General features: G+C 40.0%; 1 protein-coding gene and 1 long non-coding RNA gene across 3 annotated transcripts in view; one reads left to right on the top strand and one right to left on the bottom strand.

Annotated features, from left to right (window-relative positions):
* Positions 1-8491: 8491 nt before the first annotated feature.
* Positions 8492-18151, bottom strand: part of VEPH1 (ventricular zone expressed PH domain containing 1) — a 298073-nt gene continuing 288413 nt past the window's right edge. For both annotated transcript variants that reach the window (XR_014262903.1, XR_014262904.1), the window contains 2 exons: positions 8829-14703; positions 8492-8626 (listed from right to left, as the gene is read on the bottom strand). The gene's annotated coding sequence lies outside the window, so the exon portion shown is untranslated. The remainder of the gene's footprint in view (positions 8627-8828; positions 14704-18151) is intronic.
* The window catches only part of LOC309659751, a 701522-nt gene continuing 696422 nt past the window's right edge, over positions 13052-18151 (top strand). Inside the window, exon 1 of the long non-coding RNA XR_014262941.1 lies at positions 13052-13148. This is a non-coding gene — a long non-coding RNA (uncharacterized lncRNA). The remainder of the gene's footprint in view (positions 13149-18151) is intronic.

Genomic DNA, 18151 nt, shown 5'->3' on the forward strand with positions numbered 1-18151 from the left:
ATCAGGGATTGAACCCAGGCCCTAGGTAGTGAAAGCACAGAGTCCTAACCACTGGACTGCCAGGGAATTACCCAGAGGAGGTTTTTAAAACATACTGATGCCTGAGTCTTACTTGTAGGGGTTGATTTTATTGATTTGGGGTGGGCCCAGCCAGTGGTTGAATTTTGCCCATCCTCCAGACATTGGAATGTTCAGCCAGGATTGAGAAACATTGCTCCAATAGAGATACCTGACCTCTCTGCATGTCATGTTCACCTTTCTGACTAGGCTGCTTCCAGGGAAACTTCCCTCTCCAATATTCAGCAGGGATTTAAAATGCTTTAACAAACTTTGAAATCTTTAAAAACTAATTGATGATATGCTATTTTCCTGGTTCTGATCATCTAGTATGGTTGTGTAAGATAGTATCAGTGGGGGAAGTTTCAATTATTTCAAAATAAAAAGGGGAATAAAACCCCTAATTGGTGATATGCTTCATTGAAACATTGAGCTTCAGTGAAATCACCACCTATATTTGTAATGACTTGAGAGTAATATAATTTATTTTTAATTTCTTAATGGAACATTTTTCTAATATTTAGAGGATCTCCCACCATGCCTCTCCAATAGGCTGATTTGGTGATGTCTTGATATATTTTATAATTTTTTTTAAATCTCTAGGTCTATGATTAATCTAAAAAAGTTCACAAGCATAGGAGTGAGAAGTTCTGGGAGAAGGAGGGGTTACTTGCTCTACTCCTGATATCTTTTCCCAGTGGACCTCCCTGTTCCCCACACCTCCTGTGTCTGGCAGTCATTTCCAGAAGTGCAGAACCACCCAAACTATTCCACAACTTTGTGCCCATTTCCCACTCCCTTCTGACTGTACCCCAAATTATATCCAATAGACATGACAATTTTCACTGTTCCTCCCTTCAGGCTCAACAACAGTGGTAGAGGAAGTGGGCCGACATTTTATATGCTTAACATTAACTCACTAAACTGTGATTTATTGATACTTATAATTTTAACTTTAAAAGAAAAAATTCATGACTAATCCAGAAGATGGAAAGTAATGGGTCTAGTGGCTCTGCTCTACAAGGTTGTCTAAGGACCGGAGTTGAAAAAAAACTTTTGACTATCCTTTTAAGAGTCAAATTCCAGAAAAATCATGGTTTGAAAAGGTTGTTACATTATTTCTGAGTTATTTTGAAGAAAGTTGCTTTTCCATGTACCTACTTCCAAAACACCACCATTAAAATGTGGAACGACTAAGACCTCTTCAGAGTTATAAAGGATCCAGAATTGGGAGGGGTAAAGCATATGTTTTAATTGCATAAAATCTTTAGTAGCAATGAGTTCAGACAAGTGAGACTGTTCCATTAAGAAGGTAAATGAATATGAAAAATATATATAACTGAATCACTTTGCTCTACAGCAGAAATTAACACAACATTGTAAATCAACTGAACTTCAATAAAATAAATTTTTTTAAAAAGAAGGTAAATGACTGAGTTGTCATTCGAAATAAAAATAGAATGGTAAGTCTATATTTTGTATATTCTTTCTCAACAAACAAAGGTCCTAGTACTAGTAGGCCCTGAGTTCACCCATGTCTAAAAGGAAATCAATGATAATTAAAGTTGCATTTTTACTTACCAAGACCTGCAGGCTTCAGATGATGACTGAAGAGAAAAATGGAATTATCTGTGACCTCCTGGGGGCTACTGAAGAATCATATTCCTGATACTTAAATCAGTTCTCATTCCATTAGTCTCTGCAGCCTCTCAGGGGAGCATGTTTTTCATTAATATTTAAACGTTCAGGTTCTTTAATCCTAAAATTACAATTGGCATAATTTCATTAATTTCTTCAGCAATTGGTTAGACCAGCAGAATTTAATAACACAACACTGTAATTTAGGCTAAGGACAAATGAAATGTAAGTCCCCCGCCTAGATGGAGGTACACTCTTAATAAAGGGAATGGTACACACAAAGACAAATGTCAAGGTGACTAGTAAGTGCAAACAGCAGTCAGAGAAGGTATAAGTCATTACGGTTAATGTCAACAGGGAGCACTTAGAACCTTAAGAAGTTGCTCATCAAGTTTCTATTTATGGCAGAAATCAGAGACTGTCTGACTTTACACATGAACTATTCATGTAGTTACATGACTTTTTCATTTAGTCCTGTGGCAGTTATATGACAATGCATTCTGGTCTGGTTGCTCTCATCATTAGAAATAGCCATTCTGGGGAATTCCCTGGTGGTCCAGTGGTTGGGACTGAACGTGATTTATATGTAATTAACACTTAGGCATATACTGCTTGGTAAATCTCATAATAGCACTGGCCTGGGCATTCTGCTGCTGGCTCTGCAGAGAACTAGTTCTGACACTTAACCACCGTTTTCTCATTTCTTAAAGTGAGGGAGTCCAATTGGACCCCTTTCAGGTCTAAAATTCTTTGACTCTGGTCATCCAGACATCTTGAACCTCAGACTCATCTTTGGTTATTTCTTCTTTATTGTATTTTAGTCACTAAGTCCTGTTGTTCCTTCCTTCAAGGAAGGAAATTGTTCTTGAATCTGCCTGTTCTATTCTACTATATCTGCTGTTATCTCATGCCTGGACCATCACAGTAGCTTTCTAAATGGTCTTCTTGCCTACAGTCTCTCCCATCCCTTGTTCATCCTGGGACATCTCTAAATTGCTCTTGAAATATCAGTTTACTTCTTCCACTTCCTCAAAAAAAAAAAAATGCTGAAGATAAAAGATAAACATCAAACCATCAAACACCTTTCGGCAATTGAGGCTTTCCACAATCTTAACTTACCTTGTCACTCATTTCCTTACCCCATTACCACCTCACTTTATTCCCCTCTATGTCTCAACTTGAACCAAGACCTAGCATTTACGACCTTTAGTATATATTTTGACACATGATTCCATACTATCATGCATTGTTGTTACTTGATTAGTTCATGGGTGAATTCATTGACTCCTTAAAAATAGGACCATTTTTGCATTTATTTGCGTTCTCTACAGAACCTGATAGACACTGTGTATATGGTAGATACTTAATCAGAACTTGTGGACTGAACTGCATGTTTTTCTCCGAGGGCCTTCCATAGGCAGCCTGGTCTTGCCTTCTCCTTTCCATCCAGAAGTCAGTTCCATCCTCAAGTGCCTGTCCTATCACCACAGCCCTCTCTCCCTAACGGAGAGCTACAGGTCCCAATTTACCCTGTTATTTTTGCAGCACTTTGTAGCAGATCAGCCATGTTTCCACTTCTGCTCTATTCTGTGTCCTCACAGTGGGCTACTTAAATAGCCCACAACCTCTGTTCTGTATAGGCCTGGACTGCAGAACAGGAGGCCTGTTGGAATTGCTATACCCAGAGAGTTGCAGTGGGGGGACAGGAGCTCACAGAAACAATATAGTGAAGTCGTTTGGTGACTGAGTATGGAGCGAAGCTCTGAGACAGTTTTTGGAGGTGTTTCCAGAAATTGGGCATGTGTGACCAAGAGTTAAGGCCAGTGCCAATTTGATAAACTGAACTGTAAAGCTAACAAAACCACAGGTTTGCTTTTGGAGCTAGATTAAAGTTAGTATCTACTCTCATCTCTTTTATTCAAGCAAGGAAATTAAGGTCCAAAGATGAGGCTGCAAATAGCTACTCAGTAAATATCAGCTGATTGCAAATAATCCAGTCAAGCTAGTCCTTGGATGGATTTATTCTTTATGGTACTTCATGTCAAAAATTGGCCAACCAGGGCTTCCCTGGTGGCGCAGTGGTTAAGAATCTGCCTGCCAATGCAGGGGACACGGGTTCGAGCCCTGGTCTGGGAAGATCCCACATGCTGCGGAGCGACTAAGCCCGTGAGCCACAACTACTGAGCCTGCGCGTGTGGAGCTTGTGCTCCGCAACAAGAGAGGCCGCGATAGTGAGAGGCCCACGCACCGCGACGAAGAGTGGCCCCCACTTGCCGCAACTGGAGAAAGCCCTCTCACAGAAACGAAGACCCAACACAGCCAAAAATAAAATATAAAAATAAATTAATTAATTAAAAGAAAAAAAAAAGGGCTTCCCCGGTGGCGCAGTGGTTGAGAGTCTGCCTGCCAATGCAGGGGACACGGGTTCGAGCCCTGGTCTGGGAAGATCCCACATGCTGCGGAGCAACTAGGCCCGTGAGCCACGATTGCTGAGCCTGCGCGTCTGGAGCCTGTGCTCCGCAACAAGAGAGGCTGCGACGGTGAGAGGTCCACGCATCGCGGTGAAGAGTGACCCCAGCTTGCCACAACTAGAGAAAGCCCTCGCGCAGAAACGAAGACCCAACACAGCCATAAATAAATAAATAAATTTTAAAAAAAGAAAAAAAAAAGAAGTTCATTTAAACACAGTAATTTGAAAACAGACACAACAGGAGACAATCTATATTATCTTAAAAAAAAAAAAATTGGCCAACCAGTCTTAGTTTTAGTCAGCAGCTCAAGAGTAAGAAGAGCTTATTGGCATGACTTCCAAACAGACCACATCAAAGGAGTGTGATCCTGCCAACACCTGGGTTTTGGCCCATTGAAACTGATTTAGGGCTTCTAACTTGCAGAACTGTAAGATAATATAAATTTGTGTTGCTTTAAGCCACTAAATTTGTTGTAATTTTAAACAGCAGTTATAGAAAACCAGTGCAGTGAGAGTTGACATTTCCTGATATTCTTTAAGAAGTGCTTCTCAAACTTTAAGATGTATACAAATTACCTGGGTGGAGACTGAGAGCCCCATTTCCAAAAAAACTCCCAAGTGATGCTGATACTGCTAGTCTAAGAGCTATACTGAGTGGCAAGGCTTTAAAGCACATTAGATGATTTTATCTCTTTTAATAATCTCAGTATGGAGGAAGTGGAACCCAACGGCTGAAAGTATTAGAGGCTCTGGAGTTGACTTACTGGGAAAAAAAATCCTGTCACTCAATAGCCATGCAAATATAGGCAAATTATTATTATTAATTAATTAATTAATTAATTTTTTTGGCTGCATTGGGTCTTCGCTGCTGCGCGTGGGCTTTCTCTAGTTGCAGAGAGCGGGGGCTACTCTTCATTGTGGTGCGCAGGCTTCTCATTGCGGTGGCTTCTCTTGCTGTGGAGCCGGACTCCAGCCACACGGGCTTCAGTACTTGTGGTGTGTGGGCTTCAGTAGTTGTGGCATGCGGGCTCAGTAGTTGTGGCTTGTGGGCTCCAGAGCGCAGGCTCAGTAGTTGTACAGCACGGGCTTAGTTGCTCCGCGGCATGTGGGATCTTCCTGGACCAGGGCTCGAACCCATGTCTTCTGCATTGGCAGGCGGATTCTTAACCACTGCACCACCAGGAAGTCCCGTGAATTGTTTATTGTTAGATTCAACAGACATAAGGTTCTGTCAAATTGCCAAAACAAGTTTTAGACTCACTCCCAATTTCTGTACTTATTGAGGACCGTAACAAACACTTCAGAGTTTGGTGACAGTCCAAGGGCCACTCTTTGAGTGATATTACTCTTCAAATTTTTTAATAATGAATATATATTACTTGTATAATTTCAATTAATTGTTCTAAAGAAAATCCAATTCAGTCTGATAATAATAGAAATAGGTATGAGGCACAGAAACGGTTCCAAGGATGGAGTAATTTTACAGACAAAGAAGGTGGCAAGAAGGAGGTGACGTGTGATCTGGCTTTTAAAGGCTACATAGGCATTTGTCAGAAGGATAACCGTGGAAGAGCATTTTAGGCAGTGGAAAAACAGGGGCCAGGGCAGGGAGGTATGAGATTGCTGCGTGTGTTGAGAAATACAGTGGACACCTGTTGTTTCAGCCTGCCCAGCATTCAGTCTCCCTTCTTTCATTTTCCCTGGGGGACCCACAACTTCTCCGTTCTCGCTGTAGGTGGCTGAGGTGGGGCTGACCTCTTCCCCACTTCCTTCCAGTGACTGGTTCAGGACAACAGCCAAGACCGGGGCTTTGGCTGTACCCTGGCCAGGGGAGGGGAGAGAGGTGCTTGTTCCTGCTGGGACTGCTGAAAGGAGGACGTAAGCCTGGAGCTGCAGAAGAGAACCAGTTTGAGAATGAAGTCAGCAGAGAAAAATAGCAGAGACCAGAGATAGAAACCCAATCCAAGACTTCATATGGGCCCCTCCTTGTAGTCATATCCTATATGCTACCCCTGGGATTTTCAGTTATGTGAACAGATAACTTCCCTTTTATTCATTTCATCTTAAACCTATCTTAATTGAAAGAAGACTTACACAAGGAATATTCTGGTGTGTGAGAATACAGTGTGTGTGTACACCAGGAATTGATGAGTCTGCAGAGGTAGGCAGGGGCTGGAAGGTGAAGGACTCAGGAACAGGCCCTCATTTCTAGAGGCTCTCAGGACCTCTGCAGGGTGTAAAGCAGTGATCACCTCAAGAAAATCAAGAGCTATAATATTAAGAATAATAAAATAAAAGAAAAATATTAAGAACATTTGCTTCCTCAAGCTTTTCTAGTAGTTTCATTTTTATTATTGTTTCCCTCTAACTGGGCCTAGGCAATTAAAAATAGAAAGGGCCAGCAAGTCCCTAAAAATGACATTTTAAATATGATTCCATTTTCCTTTTGAGGATGGAGTTATAATTTTGAGCAGTGAAGTAGCTGACCTCATTTAGTAGTGTGTTCTGTTTCCAATAAGTGTTTAACACGAGCGGTCTTTCACGGAAGAAACTTTTAGGAATAATAAGAATCACCTTTTCTGAAGCTCCCTACACATTTAATTAGTTTTCTCAGAGGGAACAGAAGGTAACTTCTGGGAATCTCAGGACCACATTAGCCATTTTGAACATTATGAAATAAAAATAAATAAGCCTCATTAAAAAATAATCAAATCAAATAAAAATGAGCCTCATATCAAGTTCCCTGCATACAGTTGTCACATTTAATTTAGAACAATTCCCTAGGGTTTTGTCTTTTATGATATCTTTCATGATTCCAGGTCAACTATTTTGCAGCATGTTCCTTAATTTGGAGTTGTCAGTGATTAGATTATGATTAGATTCAGGTTAAATATTTTCCCAGGACTACTCCATAGATGATGTTGAATCTTTCTCTAAGCTTCACAGCAAGGGGCACATGATGTCCAATTATTGTCCAATTTTTGGCTAATTCTGATTATTTGGTTAAGGTGGTGTCCACAAGATTTACCCTCTGTAAAGGTAACTGTACACCTCTGTAATAAGTCATCTATGGAGTGATTCTTTGACAATAAATAGCATTCTTAATAACAGATCTTACATGTATTGTTTCAAAGAATAAAAATGGCTCAACATCAAACTTTGTAGAGTTGGAAAGAATTATTTCAACAAACCTCTAGTGAGTACTCACTAAACTATGTTATGCTAAGGTGCTAAGACCAAAGAAGGAAAGACTGACCAGCAAACAGGAGAATTCAGGAGAGTGACAAACACCACATTAAATGAGAGGAAAGGGAAATCCAGAGAAACGAAAGATTTTAGACGATTTTAGATTGAGTGGCAGGGTTACATTAGAACTCTGGTTTTTCTGATTCCCAATCCAGTGTTCTTTCCATGACAGCATTCAAAGGCTCTACTGTAACACTGTTTCTCCCTGGACCGGTGTTAACATTGGTTGTTACAGTGAAAATAATTCATCTTACTATGTAACTAAAAGAACAAGCTTTCTCCAGGCCCACCATAAGATGCTTTAGAGGAATTGTTATTTGGATTGATTTAAATTATGTATACTGTGACATTAAACTCACTGGAGCCATAGTCTAGTTTTGTCTCAGGGAAATTCATAGTGACAGCGACACATGCACACTACCGAACCGGATATCGCTCCTCTGCCACACCTTAAAACTACCACAGATTTCTCTATTCACAAATCAGGCAACAATTCAGAGGTATCTAAATCCTACATCCTGAGAGCAACTACTTAGAGCTGATATATAATTCCTTTTGAGTGTACAGTGTTTTCATACATATCACTGGAATCTCAAAAGCAATCCAGTTACTCCTTAAGGTGGGAAGCATGAATCAGTGGGAGATGTCTGCTGGGTTACTAATTGTTTTCCCTTTAGGTTTAAAAATATCTAATGCATACCTAATTTTCAGAATAGAAACATAACAGACATAGTCTTATACATACGTTTAATCACTAGTGTATATTTATTCATTCAGTCTCAGCAGGACTATCTCGGCTTCCAATTTAAAGAAGGATCTGGAGGTGGTCTGTTTTAGGCATTGTTCATGTGATTCCTTCTAGGCTGCTTTGGATCTGTAGACCCGTAAATCCCAACCTGGTCTCTCTCTTCCCTGGGCTGAGAGAGTTCAGGGAGAAATAGGTGGCTGCAGGGAAGACACAAGCTGGAAAAGCTCCACTGTATCCCCTCAATAGTTTCAAGAACTGTTTTTAAATGCGAAGACCAAGCATCACTTGCCCTTTACTCACCCTTCTCAATAAAGAACCTCACAACATTCTAACTGCTTTGCGGAAATGAATTTAATCAGATAGTTATTACGGCATTTACAATTTTTACGGAAGGACTCTGGCGGTAACTCCCTTCTCCAGCTGCTAAAGGGCCATCCCAGATCTAGAGGCGGGTTTCCCGGAGGCCTCTACCGTGGGGGAAGTGAACGAAGTGGGTGGTCAGTTGGAAAGCCCTTCAACCAACTCAGCGTCAGCCTGGGGCCCACACCCCGCGAGACAAGTGCCCGGAGTGTAGACCCCACCCCCGCCCCGCCCCGCCCCGCCCCAGGCCCCGTTACCCCCGCAAAGTTTGACCGCACTCGGCCCGGGGACAATGAACACGTGCAAGACCTGGCTGGGCTGCCGTGGACTCCGGGGGCGTAATGATTTCACAACGGTCATGAGGGAGGAGAGCGCCAACCGCATCATTTCTAGGAAGGCCTGAGCCGGCCAGGCCGCGAGAGCGGCCGGGAAGAGACGCTCACATGCCGGAAAAACTGCATAACTAGAGCCACGCCCCGCGCACGCGCGGCGCGCCCTGCCCTCGCGTGGCCGCGGTCGTGCGGCTCCCTCCGCCAGCTGCCGGATCTAGCTCGCCTGCCTTCTCCGTCCGCCGCCGGCCTTCCGCCCTTGCGCAGTCGCGTCGTCGCCCGCCCTTCCCTCCGCCCCTCGCAGCAGCCGGCCTCTTTTGACGTCAGCGGCAGAATCCTGCCGCTTAGTCCTAATCTGATGTCGAGTGCAGGGCGGGGTGGGTAGGAAGGTCGCCTGCTCCTTCCCTGGCCTGAACCTCTCTTGGAAAGGAAACCGCTTTTGTAATTTCCTAAGACTTCGAAGTAAGCCTTTAAACTGTGCCCGTTTCCTAATAAGGGTGAACACGACCTCTCACCCTAGTTGATCTTCCGAACTGGGAGTTCTGTTAAAAGGGAACTGTAAAATGTGTTGTTATTTGGGTTTATTTGAAGGCTTTCGCTTGTCGTTTTTATGTGTGCCCTTAGTGTGTAAAGTGGAAGAGTGACATCCATAAAATGACGACTTTGTGTATGGAGGCTGGGATAAGCAGTACCTAGTCCGGCTTGATGAGATTTATGTGATTTTAATTTAGTTTCCATTTGAATAATCCAGGGGTGGCATTTTGAAAGGCTGGGTATAAAAAGCTGTTAAAGAACTTGAAGCCGTGGTTAATCATTTTGTAAGCTGCTTAAAGACAACGTGAAAAGGTATCAGAAATAAAATGAGAATTTAAACTTATAAGGGGCAAAGGTTTTGTCTACCTTTTACAGGCAATGAAATTGACCCAAGATTTCTGTGATTTGCCTGAGAGGGGTGGAATTCAGGCCACTATGCCAGTACTCTGGCCAGCGTGACTAAGGCTGTCTTTAGAACCCGCTGAGCTTGAGCTTTTATTGCCTCTTTTCTTGTCTTCCTACCTCACTTGTCTTTTTCCACTTTCGACGATTTTCGTTTTCTTCCTGAGTTCTCTTTCTCCCCGCCCCCCCCCTTGCTTTCTCTATTTCTTTAACTTCCTCTGTTTTTTTGTTTTTTGGTTTTTTTGTGATAGTTGAGCCAGCCTTTCCTTCCTCCTTTAAATGCCTCTCCCTTAAATGACCATAAAAGGAAATAGAAGAATTTTTAAAGTTTATTTTCTTGTTTTAAGGGTGTTTTGTTTTGGGGGGGGATTAGTTAGATATATAGTATGTATATAGTTAGATATAAAATTTCCTCTTCTAAAGGCTGCCTCCTACTTCTTTCCATAGATGTTCAGTGAAAGTAGGAGTGTGTAAGAGAGAGAGTAGTGAAGGAAAGAAAAGAGAGGGAGAGATAGGAGAGAGGACGGAGTGTGTGGTGAGCTGTTTAGAATCAGAAAGAGGAGAAAAAATATATATAAACAGAGACATGCTCTAAATTATACAAAACTCAACGTAAAATAACAACATAGCTGTAGGTAGGTTCTATAAAACTCAAGAAACACATCACTTTCGATCAATCCCTGCACATGCCTCTGTGATGCATTGCCTCAGATGAGTTGTGTCTTTCACAGAATAAACCTGTAGCTTTAGCTGCCCCAGAAGAAACAATCACAGGGGTTCTACCTGTGAAATAACAAAATAATATACCAGTGATTGCAGACTACATGCCACCCCGTAGGCTTCTCAACGTGTTGGCCCCTGTGCTCAGTCCTGCCGGTGGTTCTTGTTATCCTTGCTTTACACTTGGGGAACCTAAAGCCCGGAGAATCCCTTGCCCAGTGTTATAGGAGGCAGAACCTCTGCTGCCATTTCCAATTCCATAGTCTCTGAGTGAATATGTATAATAGTAAGGAATTAACATCTAATTTAAAATGAATAATAGAGCTCATTAAAGTACACTATTGCCAACTGACTGAAGTATGCTCCCTTATTATCAATTTCTCTCTTTGGTGTCTGTCTTATTCTGCTTGGTTAACAATAACTTGCAGAAGTTGGTTGGAAACATATTTTGTATTTTGCTAAAACATTCAAAGGTACTCCTGAAGTTTGGTTTATGTCTTAGTTCCCTTCATGAAAGAAAATACACTGTTCTGTATTCCATCATTTAAAAATAATCGGAAGCTTGAGGGCATTATGCTAAGTGAAATAAGTCAAATAAAGAGGGACAAATACTGTATGATCTCACACGTAGAACCTTAAAAAGTCAAACTCAGAAACAGACAGTAGAATGGTGTTTACCAGGGGCTGGTAGAAGAAATGTGGAGGTATTAGTCATAGGGTACAAACTACAGTTGTAAGAGGAATGCATTCTGGGCATGTAATGTACAGGATGGTGACTATAGTTAACAATACTGTATTATATACTTGAAAGTTGCTTAGAGAGTAGATTTTTTTATTCCCCCAGCTTTATTGAGATATAATTGACAACACTGTATAAGGTGTGCAATGTGCTGATTTGATACATTCATATATTGCAAAATTATTACCACCATAGTTAGCTAACACCTCCCTCCTGTTACATAATTACCATTTCTTTTTTTGTGGTGAGAATATTTAGGATCTACTCTCTTAGCAACATTCAAATATAATACAGTATTATTAGTTATAGTCACCATGCTGTGCATTAAATCCCCAGAACTTGTTAATCTTCTAACTGGAAGTTTGTACCCTTTCACCAGTACTTTCCCATTTCCCCCACCCCCTAGCTCCTGGTGACTCTGCTTTCTGAGTTTGGCTTTTTTAGATTCCACATATAAGTGAGATCATACAGTATTTGTTTTACTCTGTCTGACTTATTTCACTTAGCACACTGCCCTCAAGTTTCATCTAAGTTGTCTCAAACAGCAGAATTTCCTTCTTTCTCATGTCTGAATAGTATTCCATTATATATACACACCACATTTTCTTCATCCATTCATCAATTGATGGATGCTTAGGTTGTTTCCAGATCTTGGCTATTGTGAAATAATACAGCAATAAACATGGGAGTGTGGATATCTTGATGAGATCCTGATTTCAGTTCCTTTGAATATATATCCAGAAGTGGGATTGCTGGATCATATGGTAGTTCTATTTTTTGTTTGAGGAAACTCCATACTGTTTTCCATAGTGGCTGCACCAGTTTGCATTCCCACCAACAGTGCAAAAGGATTCCCTTTTCTTCACACCTTTTGCTAACACTTGTTATCACTTGTCTTTTAACTATGGCCATTCTAACAGGAATGAGGTGATATCTTGTGGTTCTGATTTGCATTTCCCTGATGATTAGTGGTGTGGAGCACCTTATCATGTGCCTGTTGACCATTTGTATGTTGTTTTTGAAAACTCTATTGAACTCCTCTGCCTACTTTTTAATAAGGTTTTTTGTTGTTTTTGCTGAGTTGTATGAATTCTTTAAGTACTTTGGAACCACTTATCAGATATATGGTTTGCAGATATTTTCTTCCATTCTGTAGGTTGCTTTTTCATTTCGTTGGTTGTTCCTTTTGCTGTGCAAAAGCTTTTTAATTTGATGTAGTCCCACCTATTGATTTTTGCTTTTGTTGCTTGTGCCTTTGGTGTTATATCCAGGAAATTGCTGCCAAGACCAATGACAAGGAGCTTTTCAGCTATGTTTTCTTCTAGGAGTTTTAGGGTTTCAGGTCTTATGTTTAAGTCTTTAATCCATTTTGAGTTAATTTTTTTGAGTGGTGTAAGATAAGGGTCAAATTCTTCTGCATGTGCTTATCCAGTTTTCCCAGTAAGAGTAGATCTTAAATGTTCTCAACATAATAACAACAACAAAAAATGGTAATTACTGTATGTGAGGTGAAGGATGTGTTAACTACTCTTATTATGGTAAACATTTAGCAATATATATTTGTATCAAATCATCACATTGTGCACCTTAAACTTAAGTAAGATTATATGCCAATTATATCTCGATAGAGTTGGAGGAAAAATAAAAAGAATTATTCATTTTAATGACATTTGGTAGCTGAATAATAAAAATAGAAAAAATGATAAATTCTATTATTCCCGTAATATCTGTTTAATACTATATGTCTACCTTGAATTCAACAATTCACAGAAGCACTGTTCTACATTTTTTTCACATCTTTCTTTTTCTGAATTTTATCTTATTTATTTGTTTTTTATACAGTTCACATCTTTATTGGAGTATAAATGCTTTACGGTGTGGTGTTAGTTTCTGCTGTACAACAAAGTGAATCAGCTATACGTATACATATATCCCCATATCTCTTCCCTGTTGAGCCTCCCTCCCACCCTCTCTATCCCATCCGTCTAGGTCGTCACAAAGCATCGAGTTGATCTCCTTGTGCTATGCAGCAGCTTCCCACTAGCTATCTATTTTACATTTGGTAGTGTATATACGTCAGTGCCACTCTCTCACTTTATCCCAGCTTCCCCTTCCCTCCCTCCCTGTGCCCTCAAGTCCATTCTCTACGTCTGTGTCTTTATTCCTGCTCTGCCACTAGGTTCATCAGTACCGCTTTTTTAGATTCCATATATATATGTGTTAGCACATGGTATTTGTTTTTCTCTTTCTGACTTACTTCACTCTGTATGACAGATTCTATGTCCATCCACCTCACTACATTTTTTTTTTAATTCTACATTCCAGGGTGGTGATTCTTCAACTTGTATATCTTGTACCTTACCATAAGTTGAGAACCTGGATTCCAGGATGGTAGAAACACAAAGCTTGCTTATTCTAATGAGCGTTTTATATATTTATAGGACTTTATCATTATCCTTATCATATACTGTGTTTTAAGGACAAAAAAAAAAAAGCAGGAACATTGTTGGGGGTTAATTTTATTTTTTGTGGCTTTAAAATACAAGCAAAAATAAGGATCATATTAGTTTTTAAAATGTCAGCAATAGTATTAGCATTTTTACTGCTAGAACTGTGAAACATATAGACATGAAATAGCATTATCACCTGAGAAGTTATGCTAATCCATTCTCTTATTAGGAAGCTTGAGGATGCAGTTTTCTCACATCTGCAATCATGGGATAAAATTTGAAATGGGGGTTCGAACAGCAAGGTTGACTAACTTTATCCTTCTGTCTTATGACTAAGATAGAGGTTTTCACAATTAAGAAGCAATTTGAACAGAAAGCATGAGCAAGGGATGGGCTTTATATGTTTCATTGCTCTGAAGCTATAATAGAAAACAAGTGCAAAGATTACTCCAGATTATTTTGGAAAAACTTTTATTCCAAAGTATTGTAAACTTCCATTCTGCAGATGACTAGAATATTTTTGGATAATGTATCTACCCATTCATACTGATATGTCTTTGACCCTCATACTCTCTTGCAGTTACTTTTGCTGCATAATGAATTGACCCAAATTCAGCATCTTGAAACAACCATTTGATTATGTTCACAGGTTTTGTGGGTCAGAAATCAGACTGGGCACAGCAGGGATGGTGGACCTCTCCTCCTTGAGGTTTCAGGTCTCATCCCTTGGGCTGGGCTGCCTCAGGGCCTGGGACTGCCAACAGAAGTAACTGCACTTCTCTTCTTTATGTGGCTTGACTTCCCTACAGCTAATGTTCTCAGGGTAGTTAGACTTTTACATGGCAGCTCAGGGCGCCAAGCTTGAGTGTTCTAGTGTGTAAGGCTGATGCTGCATTACCTTTTATGACCCAGCCTCACTATTGTGTCCACTGTAGTCTCTTGGATGAAGGAGTCATAAGCCTGCCCAGATCCAAGAAGTGTGTCCAGTGCTCGTTTCAGCAGCACATACACTAAAATTGGAACAATACAGAGAAGATTAGCATGGCCCCTGCCAAGGATGACACGCAAATTTGTGAAGCATTCCATATTTTTGCAACTAGAGATTATCATACTAAGTGAAATAAGAGAAAAGCAAATACCATATGATATCACTTATATGTGGAATCTAAAATACAGCACAAATGAACCTATGTACGAAACAGAAACAGACTCACAGATATAGAGAACAGACTTGTGGTTGCCAAGGGGGAGGGGGGTGGGGGGGATGGACTTGGAGTCTGGGGTTAGTAGATGCAAACTATTGCATTTATTTATTTATTTATTTTTAAAAATTTATTTATTTATTTATTTATTTATGGCTGTGTTGGGTCTTCGTTTCTGTGCGAGGGCTTTCTCTAGTTGTGGCAAGTGGGGGCCACTCTTCATTGTGGTGCGCGGGCCTCTCACTATTGCGGTCTCTCTTGTTGCGGAGCACAGGCTCCAGACGCGCAGGCTCAGTAGTTGTGGCTCACGGGCCTAGTTGCTCCGCGGCATGTGGGATCTTCCCAGACCAGGGCTCGAACCCGTGTCCCCTGCATTGGCAGGCAGATTCTCAACCACTGTGCCACCAGGGAAGCCCAAACTATTGCATTTAGAATGCATGGACAACAAGGTCCTACTGTATAGCACGGGGAACTATAACCAATCTCCTGGGATAAACCATAATGGAAAAGAGTATAAGAATGAATATATGTGTATAACTAAGTCATTTTGCTGTACAGCAGAAATGAACACAACATTGTAAATCAACTATACTTCAATTAAAAAAAAAAAAAAAAGAAGTGTGCCCATAGGACCCCCACCCACCATCACCTGTCCATGAAAGGAGTGTCAAAAGACTTGGGGCCATGTTCTAAAACTGCCACTTACTCCAATACCCAACTCTCTCCCATGCAATTCTGAAAGAATTTTCCTTCAGATGTTTTCTCAAAGTGAATACAATGTATTAATAAAATTCCCTACATGGGATCCAAGGCCACTGAAACTGCCATGTAATGATTTTTCTTTCTCAGGGGAAGCAGATGGAATTATCAGACTGTGCTTACTGTTTTTAAACAAGGCTGCCAATATCTGTATGTCCCTCCTGAGAGATGGGCTGCATTTCTGCAATGAGGGAGGCAAACATGTAATCATCCCTTGTTGAAGAAATCAACTTTTTATTTAAAAACCATGCTTGCTTGAGCAGACGCAAGAAGAACTACAATTCTGCAGCCTGTGGAAGGAAAACCACATTCACAGAAAGATAGACAAAATGAAAAGGCAGAGGACTTTGTACCAGATGAAGGAACAACATAAAACCCCAGAAAAACAACTAAATGAAGTGGTGATAGGCAACCTTCCAGAGGGACGTTTATAGCAATACAATACAATCTCAAGAAACAAGAAAAATCTCAAATAAACAATCTAACCTTACACCTAAAGGAACTAGAGAAAGAAGAACAAAAAATCCCCGAAGTTAGTAGAAGGAAAGAAATGATAAAGATCAGAGCAGAAATAAATGAAATAGAAATGAAAAAAACAATAGCAAAGATCAATAAAACTAAAAGCTGGTTCTTTCAGAAGATAAACAAAATTGATAAACCATTAGCCAGACTCATCAAGAAGAAGAGGGAGAGGACTCAAATCAATAAAATTACAAATGAAAAAGGAGAAGTTACAACAGACACAGCAGAAATACAAAGCATCCTAAGAGACTATTACAAGCAACTCTATGCCAATAAAATGGACAACCTGGAAGAAATGCACAAATTCTTAGAAATGCACAACCTTCCGAGACTGCACCAGGAAGAAATAGAAAATATGAACAGACCAATCACAAGCACTGAAATTGAAACTGTGATTAAAAATCTTCCAACAAACAAAAGTCTAGGACCAGATAGCTTCACAGGTGAATTCTATCAAACATTTAGAGAACAGCTAACACCCATCCTTCTCAAACTCTTCCAAAATATAGCAGAGGGAGGAACACTCCCAAACACATTCTATGAGGCCACCATCACGCTGATACCAAAATCAGACAGAGATACTACAAGAAAAGAAAATTACAGACCAATATCACTGGTGAATATAGATGCAAAAATCCTCAACAAAATACTAGCAAACAGAATCCAACAACACATTAAAAGGATCATACACCATGATCAAGTGGGATTTATCCCAGGGATGCAAGGATTCTTCAATATATGCAAATCAATCAATGTGATACACCATATTAACAAACTGAAGAAGAAAAACCATATGATCATCTCAATAGATGCAGAAAAAGCTTTTGACAAAATTCAACACCCATTTATGATAAAAACTCTCCAGAAAGTGGGCATAGAGGGAATCTATCTGAACATAATAAAGACCATATATGAGAAACCCACAGCAAACATCATTCTCAATGGTGAAAAACTGAAAGAATTTCCTCTAAGATCAGGAACAAGACAAAGATGTCCACTCTTACCACTATTATTCAACATAGTTTTGGAAGTCCTAGCCATGGCAATCAGAGAAGAAAAAGAAATAAAAGGAATACAAATTGGAAAAGAAGAAGTAAAACTGTCACTGTTTGCAGATGACATGATACTATACACAGAGAATCCTAAAGATGCCACCAGAAAACTACTAGAGCTAATCAATGAATTTGGTAAAGTTGCAGGATACAAAATTATTGCACAGAAATCTCTTGCATTCCTATACACTAATGATGAAAAATCTGAAAGAGAAATTAAGGAAATACTCCCATTTACCACTGCAACAAAAAGAATAAAATACCTAGGAATAAACCTACCTAGGGAGACAAAAGACCTGTATTCAGAAAACTATAAGACACTAATGAAAGAAATTAAAGATGATACAAACAGATGGAGAGATATACCATGTTCTTGCATTGGAAGAATCAATATTGTGAAAATGACTATACTACCCAAAGCAATCTACAGATTCAATGCAATCCCTATCAAATTACCAATGGCATTTTTTACAGAACTAGAACAAAAAATCTTAAAATTTGTATGGAGACACAAAAGACCCTGAATAGCCAAAACAGTCTTGAGGGAAAAAAACGGAGCTGGAGGAATCAGACTCCCTGACTTCAGACTATACTACAAAGCTACAGTAATCAAGACAATATGGTACCACAAAAGCAGAAATATAGATCAATGGAACAGGATAGAAAGCCCAGAGATAAACCCACACACCTATGGTCAACTAATCTATGACAAAGGAGGCAAGGATATACAATGGAGAAAAGACAGTCTCTTCAATAGGTGGTGCTGGGAAAATTGGACAGCTAAATGTAAAAGAATGAAATTAGAACACTCCCTAACACCATACGCAAAAATAAACTCAAAATGGATTAGAGACCTAAATGTAAGGCCAGACACTATAAATATCTTAGAGGAAAACACAGGAAGAACACTTTTTGACATAAAT

This window comes from Balaenoptera physalus (assembly GCF_965194825.1).
Source record: "Balaenoptera physalus genome assembly, chromosome: 4".
Lineage (NCBI taxonomy): Eukaryota > Metazoa > Chordata > Mammalia > Artiodactyla > Balaenopteridae > Balaenoptera > Balaenoptera physalus.